The sequence below is a fragment of the Adiantum capillus-veneris genome, chromosome 22, assembly GCF_014529385.1.
Source record: "Adiantum capillus-veneris isolate H3 chromosome 22, ASM1452938v2, whole genome shotgun sequence".
NCBI lineage: Eukaryota > Viridiplantae > Streptophyta > Polypodiopsida > Polypodiales > Pteridaceae > Adiantum > Adiantum capillus-veneris.
Window position 1 is genome coordinate 35,705,294 of NC_140952.1, and position 15,617 is coordinate 35,720,910.

The 15,617-nt window shown below is 39.9% G+C and overlaps 1 pseudogene; it reads left to right on the top strand.

The window, feature by feature from the left end:
- The first annotated feature begins 248 nt into the window (after positions 1–248).
- LOC147429155 (uncharacterized) lies at positions 249–1,362 on the top strand (annotated as a pseudogene).
- Positions 1,363–15,617: the final 14,255 nt, after the last annotated feature.

Here is a 15,617-nt window from a genome sequence, read left to right on the forward strand (position 1 = left end):
GCCTACCAATATTTTTAATAGGACATATATGTTTTGGAAGTTTAAATTAGGCCACCCTTTAAGTAATGATTTTTTATCGATTGTACACAAAATGTTAAACATTGGGAAATACTATCCTTCATCAGCATGGGTGACACCCTACCAAGGTCGCGGGATGGAATTAGGCAAGACAAAAGCTCTTTGGAGATGCATGGTTTATCCATCAACTACAACATACCAGGATGTTGCTAGCATTTTCATCAACAACGATGTCTATGGTACAACTCATCCACGTGCTGACTGGTTCCATTCTCGGTGGCAAGGAGTTGAGAGGTAGGTTCATAGATATAGATAGGAAGAATTGTGATTTTTGGGTTTGCTAATTGTTGAGCATCTTCTGAACAGTCCAGAAAGCATACCAACAAATGGGGAAGATAACCGTAGTGACCGAAATGGCAATGACGAGGATGAGGATATCGAGCAAAGGAGCCCACAAATAGGCGACGACTATATCCCATTGGTCCATAGTGTTGGATTAACAACAGTCGCATGATGCAATGTATTTCTAATTTCTCGTAATTGTTTGTCTTTATTGCGTGTGATGAAACTAAGGATTTTTGATTTGTCAATGCAGGTTAAAATGGAGCAAACCAACTTGGTAGATATGATGGCAGACACACAGATAGATGACTCGCTGAATGAACTTGAGGATCCACAATTGGAGAAGATCGAGGAGATGGTCTCAGAAATTTTGCACGAGGTGTCTGGAAGTCAGGCAGAGGATTACGCACCTCTTCGATCTGATGTCCTGGATGCAATACGTAGACTGAAGGATGCAATTGATGAACATGAGGCAAACATTGCTGATGTTCAAGTTTGTAAGCTAGAGGAGCATATCTCGTGCTGCACATTGAAGTATCAAAGCTGAAAACCCAACTAAGTAAATTGAATGCGCTCTTATGTAGGCTTGCAAACCTGCTCAACAGAGATAGCATTGAGTAGAGTTTGAATATGCCAAAAAAAGTTAGTATTTAATGCTCCTGCTGGACATTTTTCTACCACTTTGTCCAGATAAGCACGGACATATTCTGCTGGTTTGTTATCGATGTTAATGTTGTTGCTGCACATTTTGCTGCTTTGTTATCAAGATGTACCTTTGTTGACCTAATTTATGTAACGATTCTGGGTGTGCATATGCTCGTGCTTTTCACCCAAAAAGTTTACTTTTGTTTGCTGCTGCTGGGGACTGTATTTACGTTTGGTAATGAAGAGAATGTCTGGTGCATCTTGAGATCAGGTCTTTTGATGCGATCGCCTCATGCGTCTTTGTGTGTTTGCACCTTCAACAGAATTTCTGGTGTGTCTCGACGTTTTGCCTTTTGATGTGATTGCCTGATTCATCTCTGTCTGTTTGTACGTGTCACGGGAACCGAATAATAGATATCGATAGCAAAAGATAGAGAAAGAGATCTTTGTATTGATGAATCTTTGTAGAGTTTTGATACAACAGAGGAGCAAAATATATGGGCGCACTCCGTTGTACGGAGCTCGAACCTCCCGACCACCCCCGAGCTTCAGTTCGCTTGCATGCAGCGTCTCACTCGCACTCGCACTCGCACTCGCACTCTCACTCTCACTCGCACTCGCACTCGCACTCGCACTCGCAGAAGAGAGAATGGTGAATGATTCTTAAACGCAGCACCCGTCGTGCTTTTATCCTTCTTTTCCTCGAAAAGCCTGCAGGATTTTTGCACCAAGTATACCTGCGAGAATAATATAAGAACGTGATCGCTAAGCGATCCGTAAAGGTTAGATTTTTATCATGACACTTTGCACAGATCCTGTTTCACAAACTGATTTCTGCATCGCCTACAAAATAGCCAAAAGAACATACTCGTGCAACCAATTCAACATGATAATCAAAGTTAAAAAAACATAATTCTATACCTTCATAATCTCAATTTCCATACTCTACCGTGAAGAAACAATCCACTTCTTGGTTGATAGCAGGGAGAACTGTATGATGTTGTATGTCTGTCTGTCCCTGTGTAAACTACACTGCTGCTGCCTTCTGTTTGTTTTCATCATAACTTTTACAAACGAACTCAGAACAGAGCGATCCAGGTACTCAAAACGACGGGAATAGCTCTGGTCTACAAGGCAACGTGAACAGAATTGCAAAAAACGTCTTTGTTTGGCTAAAAACGCAACTTTTAGGTCGCGACTCATAAAACCTCTATTTTTGGGTTTCCACTACTTTTACAACTTATTTTAAGCCTACCCATGCATTTTAAGCTAAAACACATAAATATAAAATATTGATATTAATAAAAATCTCAATTTTACTCTTCATAAACAGACTATCTGTTATTCATTAATCTTTATCAAATCCATCTTTAGTGTATTATTTTTTTTAAAAAAAAAGAATATATGTTCTCTCTTAATATCTCAACTCATTCGTATAAGCTCTATTTAATAGACTATTCAACAATCTTTCAAATCGTACTAACGAAAGATATGCTCTGCTACATTCTTTTCGACTTTAAGAACTTTAAAGACTAGTCCTATTACATTCTCCCCTTATCAAAATTAACTCTGTCCTCAGAGTTGGTCTAAAGAGAGGAAAATTCTGTTTGCAAAACACTAAGATCAATCCATGATGCATCCTCTACTGGATAGTTCTGCCACTTAACCAAAACTTCCACAATGTCTCTATTTCTCAGATGTTTAAAACGCCTATCTAGTACTAAATATAGTTCTATAGTCAATGGTCCGTCATCTTTCAACTTAGAGTTGTCCTCTAAAACATGATGCACATTAGGAACATACTTTTTCAATAAACTCACATAGAATACATGATGCACTTTAACATGAGAAGGCAATTCCAATTTGTAAGCTAATGAACCAATGCACTTCAAAATTTTGAATGGACCAACAAATCGTGGAGACAATCTTCTATCATTTCCAAGAATCAAATGAGACTTCTCAGGAATAACCGTTAAAAAACCATATCACCAGTTTCATACTCCACAACACGATGTTTCTTGTCATAATACAGTTTATGTCTCTTTTGAGATTCTCTAATATTCCCCCTGATTTTGGCCAACTCGTTATCCATTTTCTCAAGCATCTCACGTGACAGTTCTACCTTATTCCTCGAGCTAAGAAAATTTATAGATGTGGGACAGTTATAGCCATACATTGCCTCAAACGGAGTCATCCTAATAGATGAATGATATGAACTGTTGTATGCAAATTCAAGCAAAGGCAAATATTCATTCCAATTAGATTGGTTTTCATTGACATACATTCGTAACATATCTTCTAAAATACGATTCACCCTCTCCGTTTCCGCATCGTTTTGAGGATGGAAAGCATTAGACATGCGTAACTGGGTACCTATAGAGTCAAAAGTCGCTCTCCAGAAATGAGAAGTGAACTTAGAATCTCTGTTAGACACTATGCTCTTGGGCATGCCATGCAAACGAAATATCTCTTTCATAAACAAGTATACAATGGTCAATGCAGTATAAGTTATTTTTACAGGAAAGAAGTGAGCTTGTGTTGTGAGTCTATCTACCACCAGAAAGATCGAATCATACCCTCCACGAGTAGTAGGAAGTCTAATGATAAAATCCATGGATATAGACTCCCACTTCTGTAAAGGAATGTCTAAGGGTTGAACGTCACCAGGCATCCTCTTATGTTCAATTTTAACTTGTTGACATTGAAAGCATTCACGCACATAATTCTTAACATCCAATTTCATACGTGGCCAAAAGAATGAACTTTTAATCTTTTCATATGTCTTACTCAATCCAGGATGACCAGAAAAAGGTGAGTTATGACACTCATGCAGAATTTGACTCTTAAAAGCAGAATTTGCAGGAATACACAAGCGGTCATAATAATACAGATTTCCCTTATACAAGTGATATCTGTTCTCATACATCTCACCAATATTCTCACGCAAGAATTTCAAAATAGGCATGTAAAAAGAATCGTTTTCAACTTCGGTATGTATCTCATCAACCAAATTGGATCGCACAACAGTCAACAAGTTACACATGGGCCTACGACTCAATGCATCTGCAACTTTATTTTCTTTCCCACACAAATACTTCAAATCAAAGTCATACTCAGCCAGCAATTCAATCCATCTTCTTTGTTTGTTATTTAACAATGGCTGAGTGAAAATATACTTCAAGTTTTGATGATCAGTACGCAATTCAAATTTTACACCAAGCAAGAGATGACGCCAATGCTTCAATGCATGAACAACAGCAAGCAATTCTAGATCATGTGTTGCATGGTTCAATTTATGTCGTCTTAATTTCCTAAACTCATATGCAACCACTCTTCCTTCTTGTGTCAAAACACAACCTAATTGTTAACCACTAGAGTCACAGGACACAACAAATGGTTTGCCCATCTCAGGAGCTTTTAAAACATAACTTTCCGCTATTTTAGCCTTCAAGGTCTCAAAAGCAGTCTCACAGCTAGAAGTCCACACAAAACCCTTGTCTTTCTTGGTCAATTCGGTCAAAAGACTTGCTATCTTAGAGAAATCTTTAATGTGTGCTCTCTCATATTGTGCTAGACCCATAAAGCTTCTTACATCTCTTACTAACATAGTCTTAACTTTATCAAGATCAATGTGAATCCCCTCTTTAGAAATCACTCTTCCCAATTACACAATCTGATCCTTTGCAAAAGAATACTTACTTGCTTTGGCATACAATTTATGTTCACGCAAAACCTCAAATATTTTCTTTAAGTGCAATGCATGATCTTCTTCATTCGTAGAATACACAAAAATATTATCCAAGAATACCAGAATGAAGTCATCAAGATACGGGTGAAAACTATTATTCATTAAGCACATGAAAGTTGTTGGTGCATTAGTCAAACCAAAAGCAAGAACTCTAAATTCATAATGTCCATAACGTGTACGAAAAGAAATCTTTGGAATGTCCTCGACCTTAATGCGGATTTGATGGTAGCCAGAACGAAGGTCAACCTTTGAAAATATTGTGGCACCACTCAAATGACTAAGCAGTTCATCTATGTGAGGAAGAGGATATTTGTTCTTAATGTTCTGTTTGTTTAATCCCCTATAGTCGATGTATAACCTATATGTACCATCCTTTTTCTTTTTGAATAACACAAGACTACCCCAAGGAGATACACTAGGCTTAATGAAACCCTTTTTTCAACAGATCATCAAGTTGTATCTTGAGCTCTTTAAGCTCATCAATATTGAACCTGTATGGAGCTCTTGAATAAGGTGTTGCTCCTGGATATAGATCTATGGCGTGGTCTACCGCTCAAGGCGGAGGCATACCAGGAAGATCGTCCGGAAACACATCCTTAAATTCATGTAAGAGATCCTCTATAAATTCTGGATTTGTCTCTTTATATTTATCCCCAGATTCTCTTTAATCTCATTAGCAAACACAAGCAACGTCTCACACAAGCAAACACAAGCAACGTCTCACACTCTTATCTAAGTCACCTTATCAATTCCATTGCCAAAATTAGATTTAGAATCTCTTTCTTTCCACAAAGAGTGTGACTTATCATCATAAAATGATTAAAGATATATATTTTTTTCTTAACAATCAATCAAAACATGATTTTCAATGATCTAATTGATACCAATGATAACATCATGCATATCAATGTTTATGTTATAGAAATCATCTTTATGATTTCGACTCTTCAAAGAAAAAAAAACAAATTTTCTACTAACTCTTTCGTGGAACTATTATTATCACTAGTTAAGTCCACAAGTCTTTTAACTTCTCGATTTAATTTCAAGTTTAATTTCTCAATCAATTTAGACGATAAGAAGCAATGAATACTATCCAAATCAATTAAGAAATTCAAATTTTAATCTCAACTTCTACGCATAAATTCGATCTCACAGAAGCTTTCAAAGGACGTATCAAAGACATAAAACATCACAAAGAAGAGGTAGATGACTTACCTTTATCGTACGCATCGCCAAAAGTCTCCAATTGAGCCATCTTGGTACGTATTGTCTTATCGGTCACCTTGCTCGAGCATTCGAAAGTCTCGTGGTCGTGTTCTCGATATTGAAAGTATAATCCAAATCTTTGAGTTCTTCAATCCACGCTTCTAAATCTTCGCATATCTTTCTTATGCCATCAAACTCTTTAAGCTTAACCTTCGTTAAGAATGATTTGGTTGTCGCTTCTCCCATATCGTCATCGTTTCTTTTGGCGGTACCCCAACGCCGCCACGATGATTATTGTTTTCAGGTGGATTAGCATGGTTTTCACCTTCATGTTGGCCATCAAGGTCTACATAGATATCAAGCTCTCGTGCTGCTTTTCCCCGCAGAGCCTCAGCACGCTCCAGATTTGCAATTTTCATATCTTCTCATAGTCGCCGAATCAGGTCTTCTTGCTCCTTCATCCTCCTCTCGTATCCTTCCATGTCCAGAATCAACCGCTTGCTCTGATACCAATTGTCACGGGAACCGAATAATAGATATCGATAGCAAAAGATAGAGAAAGAGATCTTTGTATTGATGAATCTTTGTAGAGTTTTGATACAACAGAGGAGCAAAATATATGGGCGCACTCCGTTGTACGGAGCTCGAACCTCCCGACCACCCCCGAGCTTCAGTTCGCTTGCATGCAGCGTCTCACTCGCACTCGCACTCGCACTCGCACTCGCACTCTCACTCTCACTCGCACTCGCACTCGCACTCGCACTCGCAGAAGAGAGAATGGTGAATGATTCTTAAACGCAGCACCCGTCGTGCTTTTATCCTTCTTTTCCTCGAAAAGCCTGCAGGATTTTTGCACCAAGTATACCTGCGAGAATAATATAAGAACGTGATCGCTAAGCGATCCGTAAAGGTTAGATTTTTATCATGACACTTTGCACAGATCCTGTTTCACAAACTGATTTCTGCATCGCCTACAAAATAGCCAAAAGAACATACTCGTGCAACCAATTCAACATGATAATCAAAGTTAAAAAAACATAATTCTATACCTTCATAATCTCAATTTCCATACTCTACCGTGAAGAAACAATCCACTTCTTGGTTGATAGCAGGGAGAACTGTATGATGTTGTATGTCTGTCTGTCCCTGTGTAAACTACACTGCTGCTGCCTTCTGTTTGTTTTCATCATAACTTTTACAAACGAACTCAGAACAGAGCGATCCAGGTACTCAAAACGACGGGAATAGGTCTGGTCTACAAGGCAACGCGAACAGAATTGCAAAAAACGTCTTTGTTTGGCTAAAAACGCAACTTTTAGGTCGCGACTCATAAAACCTCTATTTTTGGATTTCCACTACTTTTACAACTTATTTTAAGCCTACCCATGCATTTTAAGCTAAAACACATAAATATAAAATATTGATATTAATAAAAATCTCAATTTTACTCTTCATAAACAGACTATCTGTTATTCATTAATCTTTATCAAATCCATCTTTAGTGTATTATTTTTTAAAAAAAAAAAGAATATATGTTCTCTCTTAATATCTCAACTCATTCGTATAAGCTCTATTTAATAGACTATTCAACAATCTTTCAAATCGTACTAACGAAAGATATGCTCTGCTACATTCTTTTCGACTTTAAGAACTTTAAAGACTAGTCCTATTACAGTACGTTCAAGAGAGCGATAACCTGATCCGCCACCGTATGTTCGTAAGTGCAAGACAATTTTTGGTCTGTCTCGACATGTGAACGCTTTCAAACACTGCATCGCTCGAAATACCTTGCGTAGTCCTGATAACCATGTGAATCTACTCAAAGAGTTCATGTCTTCTATGTCAAGATAAGGAAAAAGGGAATCTTGCTAATAAATTAATGTAGTGTCAAAGTAGAGCCAATAGTAGTAGCAGCATTCTTGATCATGAAAGCGCTTCTCTAAGAGATACAAAGATAGAGGTTCTTGAACATGTGTAGCTCTTGATGCTCATTACTTAACGAACACTCTAGAGTAAATATTTTGGGTCGGCACTAATTCTTGTGTGGTTGGATGGCTAGACCTTTGTTGCACTAGAATGAAGGAATTGGCACCTGTTTATTGTTGGGAGTAAGACTAAGAGATGAGTCGTGCCGGGAGGTAGGAGGGGCAGCCGCGAGAGAGAGAGAGAGAGAGAGAGAGAGAGAGAGAGGGAGAGAGAGAGAGAGAGACTAAGGTGGTCGCACTCATTGGGATAAAAGACAAGGTTAAGAAAAAGTTGCTAAAAATGCTTCACTTCCAAGATTTGAGCTACATTGCTTCTCAACGGAAAAATAAAGAAACCTTTAAAAAACTCAAGGGGATAGTGGACTGATATGAGAGCCACGTGAAGCGGCTCAACTTTTATGGCGACTCAACTTATTAGCTCTGGGCATGACCCAACTCCAAAACCCCTTAAATCAGTCTGCGACGACGCTGACTGATTTGGGAGGGTTTTAGTTTCTCAAAAGAATTTATAAATATGCCTGTAAATGATAGACCGAGAGAGAGAGAGAGAGAGAGCGAGAGAGGAGAGGCGCAATTCCTACGAAGGATAAGCGAATGGAGAGGCGGGAGATGGTGAAGGAATCGGGTGAAAGTTCATGCCTACCGCCCCGTCTCGCCCTCATTAGGGACTGAGAGACAATTTAAAGTGTTGTCTGCACGACCTGTTGCACGAGCTCTCAATGGACGGCAAGTGTACAACAGGCTCGAAGCTCTATAAGTGCTGATTCTCCTTACAGCCAATGATGATCGTAGGGCATCACAAAGCACCGCAGTTCGTGATTAAGGTGGTCACAGCTAGTTGGCGGTACTACATGGAAAGAGACGTACTGTTTGACTGCAACTATGACAAGGCCGCCTCAAGTGATGACGAGGCTGTGGATGATGGACTAATATCAGTACAAGCAGATGGCATCATGGCATGCTGTGTAAAGTAGCCGGTTGCAAGGCAACAGAGCGTGGAAAGGATGTTAGTGAGCTGAGTAAAAGTCCCGTCTACCATGAGGGATCTAAGGGGATAGTGACGCTGCTTGATGGGGTAGATACGTGGGGTCGGGGGACATGATTAATGAGGAAAGGATCAGAAATTAAAGTTGCTGCGCAAGGATGCATTGCACTTGTAGATAAAGAAACTTGATTTCAAGAAGGTAGTTAGCCGTTGAGCCATCAGGGGCTGTTCTCAATAGATTCGGAAACACTTTTGCTAGCTACGATCCGTAGCTACTCGCCTCAACTCCTCTCGAGAAACTATGCTACCTAGAAGCACTGATCAGCAAATAGTCAGGCGGCTTACGTTCGATCCAGATGGGAGCATGTGGCAGGGATGTGGTTGTGACGTCTGAAGAAGTCATCAAGCTATGCAACAATACCATGTCCATGCATTGTACGGATCATATGGGGGGTGTGTGGGTACACCAGAGCCTGCAACCAGCCAAGGTTCACCCAACAAATAGATGTGGGAGACGTCTCTCATGGCTACAATCCACACAACTTTCCTAATTTGTCAACTTGGTATGGCGATGCACGACACAAATTTTGTGGGCTTATTGATAATAAGCAACATTATACCTCATTGGAATTTACCCTCAAGCAAGAGGCATTTCCCACCTCATCTTATCATAAGGGCTCATTGAGTCCACCTTATGCAAGGGCTCCCATGGCCGCTTATTGGTGCAAGCAGATCAAATTTGAGCCTAACCATGGTAAACAACAAGCTAATTGGTAGACTTGGCACGTTGCAACTACATCATAGTGTTACCTTGGTGGGCTTGTGCATGATCATTGCTTAGAACTTCTAGTTGTATGTGCACGATAGCCTAGACATTGTGTAGCTTTGCATTGGAAGCACATTTATTTTTGAGTAGTTTTAAAAAGGGGGGGGGGGGGGGAGAGGAATTAGATCAAGTGTGGCTGGAGAGAGCGAGAGAGAGAACTAGCACTTTGAAATTGAAGCTATAACTCAGTAAATTATCACCATTAATGATCCCTTGTCCATGTGATGATAGATGGTTGACAACCCTGCTTACTTGCAAGCTAAAAACATATAGTAATTGTATGTGTAGCATGTTACCTTATTCTTTGTTGCACTCCATGCTCAATTTAGTACACAGTTGAAAGCAACATTCCACTTTGTGTAAAGGGATGTAGCCTTGAGAAAAATCTTAAAATAATACAAAATCTTTCTATTACAATCGTGTTAGTGTGTGTGTGTGTGTGTGTGTGAGAGAGAGAGAGAGAGAGAGAGAGAGAGAGAGTTGTGAAATGTTGTGCAACTACAAGAAACACTACTTATTGTTTTCATTTACATGTGGAAGCCTCTAAAACTTTAGAGACAATCTAAAGGTATTTACTAGTCTTTGATTTTCTCATGTGACATTAAGTATTGATATTATATATATAGATTTGACAATGATATATAAGTTTTTCTAGTTGATTGGATGGTATTTGTTAACCCTCACGGCTCATGGACACCCTATCACCTACGACGGACGTTGTAACCTACGGTGGACATTGTATTATTTATTTGGTAGAGTCAGGTATCGGGCTTGTCGGTCCAATAGGAAAAGGGTAAGAGTGATCGCCGATGAGAGGCGCACTCTAACTGGAACATTCAAGGGATTAGTTGGCTAAGCATGGGCGCCCAAGTGTGAATGGGACGAGCTCATATAAAAGTCAACTAAACCTAAAATTCACTCATTCTCTCATTTGTGCAATTGAAGAGTGCTCTTGCTCCATCTCCATCTTCTTCTTCTTCATCTCCTTGTGTGTGTGTGTATGCGAGCGAGCGAGCGAGAGAGAGAGAGAGAGAGAGAGAGAGAGAGAGAGAGAGAGAGAGAGAGAGAGATAGAGAATTGCGGCGGCACGACGGCGGTGAGGCAGTTGAGTGCGGCGTAGCGGTGTCTCCCTCTTCTTCGCGGCGAGGAATCCTCCACGAAGCAAGCGTAGAGTGGTGAGTGACACACCATCGTCATCTTTGAGCTTACTAGTTTAAGCTTGTTGTGTTCTTGGAGCCATTTTTGACTCGCACGCGGTGTATCGGCAAGTTCTTTGCATTGACACGTGCGACATACATGCACATTTTTGGCACCGTTGCGGGGGAATGCCATACACTAAGCTTGAATGGCACTCTGTGCTTCTTTTGTGGTGCAATTTCTATTGTAGGAAAGGTAAGGAAGGAGGGTGTGTGTGTTGAGAAGAGGGATTTGGTGTTATACTGTGTGTTTTTTTTGTTAATGGAGTTTTCAAAGGTACCGTGTTTATTCTCTGTGTATTAAGGTTGTTAGTTTTCTTTGTTAATGGAGTTTTCAAAGGTACTGTGTTTATTCTCTGTGTATTAAGGTTGTTAGTTTTCTTTGTATAGTAAGTAGGAAGTAGATCTATGAGAGCTAATAGAATGTGTTAGTGTGTAAGAGTAGGTGTATTAGTTAAAAGTAGGTAGATAGAGTGTGTGTGTGCTCTCGCACAGGCCGTGACGACCTTATCCTAAAAATAAAAATAAATAAATAAAATAAAATAATAATTTTTAAAGGTAGGACCGGGATCGAGAATATCTTCCAGACCCAAGACCAAGCTCACGCTCAAGTTTAGACATCTATCGCCCTTTAAAATTACGAATTTTAGCTTCACACGTAGCTAAAAATCGATTTTTTGAGGACCAACGGAACTTCAGATGCCCGAAAATTATGCTGTAAAGCACACAGCGACCCTCTAAGTGATACGCTCATTTCGAGTTATTATGCACTTTAATAAAAAAAATCAAATATTAAAAAACATTAAAAACGTAAAAAACACGAGTGAAAACGGACGCTTAAAAAAGGTAAGCGGTTAACCTTCGAGGTTATTCGCCGACGTTTGTAGGGTGCCAAAGGCACATGCATCTGCGCTCTGGTCGTGTGCTAGAGACGGAGCAACTAGAGAGAATTTCGACTTACGCGAGTTCTCAATATCTACCTACTTCAGGTTCTGGACCCTCGGTGGGGACCCAAGGTAGTACAAACCAAGACCCGAACATAGCGGCTAGTGACTCTTCCTCTGACTACGATGTCATGGAGGGTTTCCCAATGCCTAATCTCGATAGCTCGAGCCAAGACATGGGTCCTCGGTCCCGGGCCGAGTGTGCTTAGCCGCCTGAAGGAAACCTTTAGTAGAACCACTCGCTCCGAACATGGAGCTAATGATGTAAATGAGGGGGGTGAAAAAGTAAATTCTCCATTTGTGACAAACGTAGACCCTATACCGTTGAGAGAATGTGCACGTGAATACTTCATTCACTGCACCTCCTAACTCTTCAAAGTTATTTTCCTTCGAGGTCATATTACCCGATGGTAGAAGCCTTGCCGAAGTGCAAGAGGTTGAGCGATATATCCTTGCAGCCAGGGAAAAGAAAGTCGAGAGCTTATGCAAGGCGGAGCAATGAAGAGAGTTAAAAGCGAAAGCTCCTATGTCAAAATCCTTGCTAAGAGAGCAATCCAGTGCTCCTGATTTAGCAACCGCTAAGGGCCAACCCCTAAAAAGCAACATTGCATCTAGCTCAAAGGACACCCCTAGCACCTCAATCCTAGATGGAGTGTTCTTAAATGAGAACTGGGAGTACGAATTACAAACATAGACTCTGACCGACCTATACATAGGTCACACCTATCATGTGGGTTGGTTTGATGTCCTACAATCCACAATGGGTGCTACTAGTGTAGAGGATCAACAACAAAGAGTTTGTGAGGTCGGGCCATAGGGTCATTGAGTTAGAGAGACAGAAAAAGGGGATCAACATGCCTTCAACGAGTCTCATGAGATTCTTGGATACAGGGAAGGTTAAACAACCGACCTTATCGCAAATGGAGACTCCCTCGGTAAGTCCGATGGATCCCCCATATGTTGTTTCTCCAGGGGTCTCAGTGCAATCTGAGCCCACAAGTGATAGTGAGGTGGTCCGGGGCGGGCAACAAGAGAGGCGACCTCTAAACACCCCTCAAGGCTCCCGTGCTGCTCACTTGGGGCTGGGGGCAACCACAAGCACAACACAACAACCAACCCACAGCCAAACCCAAACAAGATAGGGGCACCACCTAGTTAGAGAGAGAACTAGGACGCAAAAGAGGAGAATCCCTTAGCAAAACACGCGAGAAGGAAGGGTACACTATCACTAATTTAAATGCTACAAACACACACACACACACACACACACACACACACACACACACACACAAAAGAAAGAGAGAGATCTTTGTGCAAGAATTTAGCTTCAATTTTAATGATTGACGTGGGTGTATGAACAGCTTGGAGGAGAGTCAAGAGACACGATTAAGTTTGATGATGTTGCAATCTACACATTATCTTAGGGTTATGGGAGACCTCTCACCATACAACCCTCTTATAATGTTTTCCCAGGCAACGAAAACAAACACAAGAGCTCTTGAGTCACATACAAGCAGATACTACAAAAGAATCTCAAAATGAAAACGCGTCACCTTAAACCAAACGAGATGAGGTTGCCAAGTGTGAATTGGAGAGACTCAAGAGAGTTTTGACCCGCGATTTGCACCCAAATTATTGATTAAATTGATGCGCAAAAGTAGGTACAACTTTGATTGGAAGTTATGAATCACTCACTTCCTTGCAATGTTACAACTAGCTCAAAGAAGCTTTCCTATACACCACATGTAATGGTGTATAGAGAGCTCACTCTCACTCCCTAAAACTAAGGTGGTGAATGGCGCGCTCAAAGTAGTGAGCAATAGTGTAGGGATCCTGCCATTTACAAAGGGAGAAGGGCTCTATTTATAGGTGAGGAGAGCCCTAATTAGGATTATACCTAATCAACATTGTCATAGAAAATCATGTTTATGAAATTTTTTATATGTTCTTATGAGAGTGGGGCTCTCTTGTCTCTTGAGTCACATGGATGTGGGCTCAAGAGAATTATTGAGGTGAAATAGAGAAGATTCTAGAGAGGTGAGTGATTTTTTGTGTGAGGTTGCCTACTCCACGGTAGAGTAGAGTGGGTGCAAGTTACAAAAAAAAAGTTAGTAGTTAGTGTTAGTAGTTTGAAGTTAGTAGGATGGGGTAAAATTACATGGTATATGCACTCAAGGTGAATTATATGATTTATACAATGATAAAAAGTAAGAGAAGAATGAGAATATACACAATTTGGTGGAAACCACAAGATGTAAATGAAATTTTCCACCTTCTCCTCCAGTGAATGAAGCGGTTGTAGAACTTTGTCGGTGCAGTTCTTGTGACCATGGGGAAGTTGAATTCTCCATGATCAAACTCCTCCTTTTGCAGGGCTTGAGATTGGTTATTTGCTGATTTTTTCTCTTTTATGAAAGGATGAAGAGGTTATGGTAATATAAATTTGATTCTAGAGAGAGAAATTGAGCTATATGTGTGTAGAGATGATAATCTTTTGAGCTATGGATTAAGGAGAGATGGAAATGGTGAAGAAGATGAAGTAAGCCATGAAAGTTGCAGGTTTGAGTGAGGGATGGAGAGGAATGAGTGTATGTGTGTGGAAGTGGGAAAGGAGGTGAGAGAAGACTATGGGTTACTTTGTGAGAAAAGTGGACAGACTGGGGTCCACTCAAAAAATCATAGCTCACCGGTGGTTGCTCCAAAAATCACCAAAATTTTTGAGGTGATTATTCAGATTTTGTTCCACATTTTCTCTTTTGACCACCGCTCCAAATTCGGAGTGGAGATGGGTGCCAAAAATCTCACCAAAAAGCCTGTTTTTAATGCCTGCAAAAGTCTTTTAGTGGCCCCCTTCTTTGTTGAATTTGTACAATGCATCCAAGGTGACCCCTCCTTTGTCATATCATAATACAAAGCATCCAAGTTGCCCTTTACACATGCATGGAGGAGGATTATTGGTGAATAAAGCAATAGATACATGGTGGGACTAGTGTATGGACTATTCATGGATTTTAGCTCAATGAGCACATGGTGTTAGAATATTGAGTAAAAAATAAATAAATAAATATGGAGGAATTATGGATATGGAAAGATATTGGAATCATATGATATGGTATCTCTTTGTATTATTTTGGGTGAAAGAGGAAAAGGTATACAAGTAAATGAAAATAATATAATAAACATGACTAAGAAAGTAGAAATCAATTTTTTTGTTTTCACGAGGGTGAGGGTGAAAATGTGGGGGTGATTTGTATAAAAGAAAAATATGAGGTTAGAGTATATAGACATTGGAAAAAATATAATTATGGTGTAAGAGGATGAAAGAAGACATACACAGGTTTATTAAAACACACACCTAAGTATAAATATTTAAATAAAATATCAAAATAATTATAAAAAATCCTATATTTAGGCCATATATACAATACAATATTTACACACAAATAGACCATAATATATTTTATTTTTTTGACTCAACTAGCCCAAATTACTAGCTAGCTAAGGATTTTAAAGAGATATGGAAAAAATTCCCTGACTTACACACGCCTATGTACAGTGAAATGGTAGAGATAGCCACAGTGTTTGGGTGATTTTGGTAGGGTGAGGTAGCTTACTATAGCAATTACGGAGAACCGAAAAACGGCTATCAATAGCTTCACCTTTCCAAGTCTAGCTCATCTTTCCCTTGATGACACCACGGCTATCATGCCTACCCCAATGAT